This window comes from Hyperoodon ampullatus, assembly GCF_949752795.1.
Source record: "Hyperoodon ampullatus genome assembly, chromosome: 14".
NCBI classification, from domain to species: domain Eukaryota; kingdom Metazoa; phylum Chordata; class Mammalia; order Artiodactyla; family Ziphiidae; genus Hyperoodon; species Hyperoodon ampullatus.
The window spans coordinates 67,900,224-67,908,816 of NC_136927.1; positions in this window are offsets into that span (position 1 = coordinate 67,900,224).

The window sequence follows — 8,593 nt, forward strand, 5'->3', positions numbered from 1 at the left end:
GCTGGGCTGCAGCGTAGTCCAACAACAAGTGTGAAGCCGGGCCTAGTCGGGGTGCCCATAGCCTAGAACTGAGGAGGTTTGGGGCTGCGGTGAGGCTGGACCTTGAGCTCTCCTGCTTTATCTCGAAGCCCTCACACTGAGCTTGCCGTGGCCTCTGCCGACACCTCTCGGCCCTTCCTCACGCAGACCACCAGCAGCACTCATCACGGTACCGAGAGCTTTTTCTCTGCCCCCAGATGGTCTCTTATAGACTGTAAAGCGTTCCCCAAGAGCAGGAAGAGGGTTTCATTCAGCTTGGAGTATCCACAGCCCAGTGCTGGGCCTGCAGGGTGCTGTGGCTCACAGGATTTTGAATGAATGAACAACTGGTTTTGTAGATAAGTGAATGACTAAATCTGTGAACAAAGACGATTTGAGACTAACTCGTCCACTCTGTTGAGAGGAACAAATCAGGGGTCCACACTGAGGGCTTCCCCTTAGCTGGGGAGCCCTACTCATTGAGACATCTCAAGTCTTCCCTGTGACCCTGCCAGGACTGTTCGTGGGGAGAAGGTGGGTGTGACTGTAGCTGAGTGATCTGAGGGCAGCCGTGAAGGAATAGATTCCCATAGCCCAGCTTCGGGCTTCTGTCTGGGTTGTGGGAGGGAGAGATAGCCCAGGGGAGGGAGAGTCTGGCATGGGGGGTCAGCCCGGCTCTGGGTTTGAGTCAGAGCATCCCTGAAGGTTGGGTGGCCACCTAGGGCAATTAGGGCCTCTCTCCCCAGCTAAGATCTCAGGTAGCCACTTGACTTACGGCTAGTAGGATATGGACAGAAGAGATATACACCATTTCCAGGGCTGGCTTCCATGAACCTCCCACAAGAGCCTCTCTTTCCACATCGTCTGGCTGAATAGAGAGCCGTCTAAGGCCCAAGAGGAGCACGAGGCCACAAGATGGAGGGAGCCGAATCCTTAAATGACTGCTTGGAGCAGAGACCCTGCAGATTCTTCAGTACGTGAGAAGTAACCTTACTGTGTTAAGCCACTGAGAGCTTTGGCCTAATCTATTACAGCAGCTAGCATTATTCTAACTAAAAGTGTAGGTTAAAAATAAAACCCATTAACTTCTTGTTAATTGGGGATTTGTTAAGGAGGAAAATTTTTTAAATAATATGAAACAAAGAGAACAGTGTGACATAATTATCCCCTCATTTAGGAAATGGGAATAATTCCTTTTTTCCTGTAGTAAAATTAAATGAGATAATGAAATCACCTAAGGATTTCAGGGAAGTGGCAGACAAAGCTCACTCAGAAAGACCCCCTTGCACCTGCTACAAAGCTATGCAAAAAGTGGGGATAAAGTAGAACTTAAAAAGTTGTAATGCTGAACTTGGAATCATAGATATCACAGAAAACCTTGGAAATCAGAAATGAATATAAAAAATCATAGCCAGATTGATAACCAAAAGTTGGCACTGAGGCAAGCCTGAGGTTTCAGGGATTATTTGAGAAATAAGCCCTAAGGGCAGGTAGGGACTACAAGTTTTGAAATGCCTAACCAGGGATCAGATACGTAGCCTGGGCCCTCATGAAATGAGGAACCTGGGATAAACTCCCTGAATAAATAATACTAATGCAGCAAGGGTAACCTCAGAGAGACTAGAAATAGAGCATGTAAATATAAACATTAGGGAAAGCCAAATCCAGTAGTAGAAGGAAAGTTTGGGAGTGGGTGGGGTGGGGAGAAGAGGTAGCCTAGTTAATAAGAAGTACAAAATAAAATGGTATAAATGAGTTCAAGTATTACTCATAAAGTAAATGGGCCTATCAAAAGAGAAACAAAAGAAATAGATTGGTTTTAAAATACACATATAGTTGTAAGCTGTTTGCAAAAGGTGCTTTGAAAACTTGATACAAAGATAAAAGGTAGGGCTTCCCTGGTGGCGCAGTGGTTGAGGGTCTGCCTGCCGATGCAGGGGACACGGGTTCGTGCCCCGGTCTGGGAGGATCCCACATGCCGCGGAGCGGCTGGGCCTGTGGGCCGTGGCCGCTGGGCCTGCACGTCCGGAGCCTGTGCTCCGCGATGGGAGAGGCCACAACAGTGAGAGGCCTGTATACCGCAAAAAAAAAAAAAAAGTTAAAAAAAAAAAAGATAAAAGGTAAAGGGATGGAAGGTAAACCAGGCAAATGAACACTGAGCAACTTATCTGCTATAGCAATAGTAACATCAGGAAAATAGTCTTTAGAGCAAAAAGTATTATTAGAAAGAGAAACTTTACTTAGTAATAAACAATTCGCAAAAAGAACGAGCCTGAACCTAACCTATATGCCCCTGATAAAATAGCCTCAAAGTGTATAAAGCACAAATCGACAGAATCATAAAGTGAAATTGACAAAGAGTGCCTGGCTTTTGGGAGATCATTATTTAGGAGCTGTGATGAAGATGAGATCCAGGAATGGGGTGGGTCTGGTACTTCTAGCCTCTGGGCTAAGTCCAGTACCTTGGCAGAGCAAAGGAGAACGTTAGGCTAGGCAGCTGTATCTGGACTCCTAGCCTCTCCCTAGGGCCCTCCCAAGGACTGGGCTCACTGAAAGGCTGGGATGGGGGTTGATGGTCTTCGGAGTGGCTATGCTCAGGAGGAAGGGAGGACCCTGAGCTGGAAGCCACATCCTTTCATCTTCTAGCAACAGGTTTACCTCCTCCTTCTGGCCTCTCTGCTGGCCCCTCTGGCCCTCAAACCCCTGTGGGTCATTCCTATAGAAGCAGGCATATGCAGAGGCTGCTGGATAAAACCCAATAGGAAAAACAGGCAAATAATTCCCTCAAGTGCATTCTGGTAACTTGGGGATTTCTGGGACTTGAGCCTTCCCCTTCCCCCCACTTCATTCTTTCCATTGCTTCCCCTCATTCAGCCTCCTGCAGCCCTTGGCAACCAGGGCAGTCCCAGGATTTCCCCTTGCCCAGCAAACCTCTGTCCTCTTGTCACTCCTCTGCTTGGTGGCTAGGAGCCTCACCTTGGAGAGCAGCCAAGGTCAGGGAGGCCAGGTGAGCATCAGAACTCGACTAAGACAGCTGAGCCCTGGGAAGTCACACAGACAGACTCTGGTGTTTTCCCTTCTGTTCCCTTGCTTCCACAAAGTCCTCTCTTCTCCAATTCAGCTTCTGTTTCTGAGCACCCACCGTGGCCCAGGCCCTCTTCTCTCTGCCCCTCGCCCATCTGCTCCTTTTCCTTTCGGGCCCAGGGAGCCCCGTGGAATCCAATCGTCCTGGTGACTCAGGAGACATCTCCCACATTTTCGTTGACCAAAGTCACCATGAGTACAAGATGAGTCTGTGCTATAGGGAAAGTCAGGGTGATGTATGTAGTCGTTTGAATTGTGTCCCCTTTTCCCCCAAATGATATGTCCAGGCCCTAAGCCTGTGAATGTGAGCTTATTTGGAAATAGACTCTTTGCAAATGTAATTAAGTTAAGGATCTTGATAACGATATCCTGGATATAGGGTGGGCCCCAGAACCAATGAATGGTGTCCTTATAAGAGGAAGGAGAGGGAGATTTGACAACAAAGGGACAAAGGCCATGTGGAGACAGAGGCAGAGATGGGAGTTACGCCGTCACAAGTCAAAGAATACCAGAAGCCACTAGAAGCTGGGAGAGGTGAGGATGGCTTCTTCCCTAGAGCCTTTATAGAGTGTGGCCCGATGACACCTGATCTGGTATCCAGAACTGTGAGAGAATAAGTCTCTGTTGTTTTAGGTACCAAGCTTGTGATAATTTGTTATGGCCTCCCTGGGAAACTAACAGAGATGGCCAGGTTGAGTCTGGGAATGAATCTGAGTATGGATGGGAAGTTGTTAAGCCATAAAGAAGCAAATAAGTTGCCCATAAGAGGGAGGAGTCCTAACACTATCAGAATCTGGATAACAACAAAGGTTTATTCCCCGGTTAGCCCTGGCAATGATGGAGAAGAAAGGGAGGGGCTTGGAAAGTACACAGGACCAGAGCAGACAGTCTTGGAAATGTATCCCTTCTGGGGGTGAGGGAGGCACTGTGGAAGCCAGAGGTGGCGTGAAGGGAAGCACAGACGGGGCTGGCAATTCGAGACTTAATAAGGCAAGTTTGGATCAGAGGAAGGCTGACCACAAAATGGTACCAAGTAGTAAAGAATTTGTCTCTCCCTATAGCACCAGGAGGGGGAGCCCTCGAGGAAACCCAAACCCTCTCCCTGCCCCTCTCCTGGTCTGCATCCTCCTGCTGATAGCCGTTTAAGTAAATTTAACATGCCCAAATATGAACATTAATAAAACTGCAGCACTCTTATGGGGATACAGTAAGAAAAGACCAAAACTTTTTAGCAGATAGAACCAAAAAAAAAAAAAGAAAGAAAAAAAGAAATAGCCACTACAGGCAAAAGAAAACTGTAATGCAGCATTCCAGCATGAATTAAAGTTAGACAAGCCAGGGAATTCCTTGGTGGTTCAGTGGTTAAGGCTTTGCCTTCCAATGCAGGGGACGTGGGTTTGATCCCTGGTCAGGGAGCTAAGATCCCACATGCCTCACGGCCATAAAAACCAAAACAAAGAAAAGAGGCAATATTGTAATAAATTCAATAAAAACTTTAAAAATGGTCCACATCAAAAAAATCTTAAAAAAAATTAGACAAGCCAATGCAAATGAAGTCACAAAGCAAATGAAAAACCTTGAGCAGAGGTAGATGTGAAACGGGAACTGGAAGGACTCAGCAAAGAAACTGAATAAAAAGGAAAAATTATCTCATAAACCTAAATTCAAGATGCACAAGGGTGAAGATATCCAACTGAAAAGAAAGGAAAAAAAGAAAATTAGAGAAAGTTATAGGTAAGGAAAAGAAGCAATGGAAATCGAATCAAACAATATAGTCGAAGAAGAAAATTCAACTATATTGACCTGTATTGAAGAGGAACAAAATTAACATTTAAAATGGTAATTCAGGGACTTTCCTGGTGGCGCAGTGGTTAAGATTCCACCTTCCAATGCAGGGGACACAGGTTCGATCCCTGGTCCAGGAAGATCCCACATGCTGTAGAGCACCTAAGCCCGTGAGCCACAACTACTGAGCCCGCCTGCCACAACTACCGAAGCCTGTGCACCTAGAGCCCGTGATCCGCAAAAAGAGAAGCCACCGGAATGAGAAGCCCGTGCACCGCAACGAAAAGCAGCCCCTTCTTCGCCACAACTAGAGAAAGCCCGCGTGCAGCAACAAAGACCCAACGCAGCCAAAAATAAATTAAATAAATTAAAATAAATAAAATGGTAATTCAATAAAACTTTCCTCCCTCTGAAAGGAAAACTCCCTGAATGTAAATACTGTAAAGACATACCATGTGTATGGTTGGGAAAACTGACTCAGAAGTGTTAACTCTAAGAAAAATCCTAGCAAAATTATTATGTCAAACTCTAAGTGCTGGTAAAAAAAGAAATCCTCTGGCCTCCAGGAAAAAAAAGACAAGATGACTTACACAATAAAGAAAAATTAAATGGCATCCAACTCTAACAGAGATGTCTAAAACCAGAAAGTTGATAAAAGAAACTGAATAATTTAAAAACAAAAATGGTAAAATAAATCAGCTGTTATTTTTTTTTTAATTCAACACAGTTTAAGAACTACTAGAAAACCTACTAGGAAAAGACCAACAAAATTTTAAAACTACTAGAAAGAATAGAGAAAGCACAAATACACAAAATAAAAAAGAAACAATTATCAAAATAGGAAAAAAAGTCTCAGCAAATACATTTGAAAATCTAGGTGAGATAGTTAATTTTTTAGAAAAATGTAATTGGTCCTAATAGAGATACATAAAGTCCAAACAGACCTATTTCCATAGATGAACTAAAGAAAGGTACCCCAGAGCTACCCCCTGAAAGAAAAATCCAAGTCCAATTAAGTTCACAGAATTCTATTAACCTTTAAAGACTAGATATTTCCAATGTTCCTTAAACTTTTTCAGAATGCAGGAAACAGAAGAAACCATCTAAATTATTTTTATGTAGTGAGTATAACATTGTTATCAAAATCTGATAGATTACCACCACCCCCGCCCCCCCCGTTCCACACACACACAAAATCATAGCCCAATCTCACTTAAAGATATCAATGAAGTAAACACAAGTAAATTATTTACAAACAGAATCTACCAGCACATTTAAAAAAATACTATATGGTGACCAAATAGATTTTATTCCAGGAATGCAAGTGTATCCATCAAATATCAAAAATCTCAGAGGCTTAACACAAGGTTTATTTCCTATGTTGTGTGTTCAGTGAATGTCAGCGTGTGTGTAGGTTGGGGGGAATTGTTGCTCACAGTCACTGCACACCATCTTTGGATCCTGCCATCTCAACACAAAGCAAGAAAAGAGAACATCCAGAGTCAAGTACCAGCTCCGAAATGCTTCCACCCAGAAGTAACACATGTCACACCTACTCAACTTTCATTGACCAAGGCACATCATTTAACCACGTGTAATTTCTCAGTATTCCATTTCATCTCTATCTAATTGTGCCTCTCTATATTATTTTTTTGGTAGTTGTTCCAAAGATTACAGTCTACATCCTTAATTTGTTACAGTCTGCCATGAATTAATCTGTAACACTTCACATACAATGTAAGAATGTTACCATGTATAACTCCTTTTGCCGCTTTGGGAATTTGCCTTTGGTATCATGTGTTTTACTATTACTTATGTTCTACTTATATTTTACTATTATGTTCTTATTACTATTACTTATATTACTTACTATTACTTATGTTCCACATTACATTGTTAATATTGTTTTATTTAGTCAATAGTCTTGGAGAAATCTAAAAAGATGGTCTTTTACGTTTACCTCCTCGTCAGCTCTTCCTGGGACAGGAAAGTGGGGACAGGAGGAGGACATTTCCTTGGCCACTAATCTCAGTCTGCACATTCTTCTCAGGAATGCGGAACAGGATGGGGGAGGGGGCTTCCCCTCTGGCTGGTGCCTAGCTGTTCCAGAGGAAATGCAGTGGGATTCTCCTGACAGCCATTCCTCGACCTGGACAGCAAGAACTGGGGGATGAATTCAGCTGCTTGGCACTCTCCAGCCTGCATAACGTTTTGATAAACATCTGACTGAGGGTGGGCTTTACCTTATCATGCCAGACCTTTCCCATCCGGGACAACCATCTGGGGATTGCCTGGGAGTCGGATTGATGGGCATTCCCCAGCCTGGACAGACTTCTGGAAACTCTTTACTTTTAATGGTGGAGGGAGGTAAAGCTCCTCTTTACGTGCTGGATCATTCCCCAGCTTGGGACACTTCAGCAGTAATTTGGATTGGATTTCATCATTGTTTTAAACCTGGAAGGCTTTATAGTCCAGCAGTATCCTGCCCTGATCATTATTCATAGTAAAGGGCATTCCAAGAGTATGAACTAATCCTTTTGTTGATAGCGATCCTGTCAGCTTTTGTCATAGTCCTTTAGCCATTGTGAGAAGGTACGCCCAAACGCTAAAACAGGCGGGGTGCGGGGGAGGATGATCTTCCCCTTTTCTTGGCAGCTTTTCCCACATTCTGGATCTGACAGTAGAAATCTCTTACAAGATTACTGAGATACACTGGGAAATTTGGGAACCTACCACCTACACCCAGTTAATCCTAGCATCCCCTCTGTGTGTGCCAAGGCATGGGTTATGGAACAGATTCTTTGGTACCACCTAGCAGCTTTCTGGGGAGCATCAATGATGACACAGATGCAAAATTTCCCAAAGGTCCTTTTCTGAATTGGGGCTGATTTTGGAGAAGGACCACATTTTTAAAAGTTTCCAGAAAAATCTGGTTGGATGAAGAAAGAGCAGAGGTGTATCTTGGGAACCTGAAATAACTTGGTTTTAGCTCTTTGTGAATTCTGGAGGCAGAATCTTATAACTTCTCATTGCCTTTTTCTTTCACATATTCTGAGTTTGAGTTTGCTCTTTTCACTTCCTGCTATTTAATGGGATTCCAGGGCTTGGCCTTGAGACTGCAGGTCCTCCTTATTGACAATTCCTAGTGAAGAGTATCTCAGATAAGAAAGATGTTCCCTCTTCCCCTGCCAGCTTGGAAAAACAGTCTCCTGAGAGCCGTAGAAAACTGGCCCAAAGAGCCTGTTCTGATAAAATATGGGCTCTCATCCTGTTCCGAATTTGGTTGCAAATGTTAAATGTAACAAAGGATTCTTTTAAGTCACTTGGGTTTTAGAGAAATGTAACCATGTACTGTTTTTAAAAAATCCTAAAAAAATTGATATCTATAAAAATTTTTTAAATTGTAAGAAAGATTGACAGCCTTGCTTAATTATATGTTTCCCTAGTAATAACATTTTATTTGACAGCCCTGTTTTTAAAAATGAAGGTACAGCTGTTTTTAAGTTGTCTGTATTGGCTAGAAGAGCTTTGCAATTTCCTTCTTTCTCCTATGACTATGATTTTAAATTAACAGTGCATGCTTTCTATATTTGGCTCTGTAATCATGTATATGTTATACACAATTATGAAACAAACCAATTTCAATCGAGATAAAAGCACAAGCCTTAAAAATCAGAAGCAAAGTAAAACAAATGAAGCTAATTAT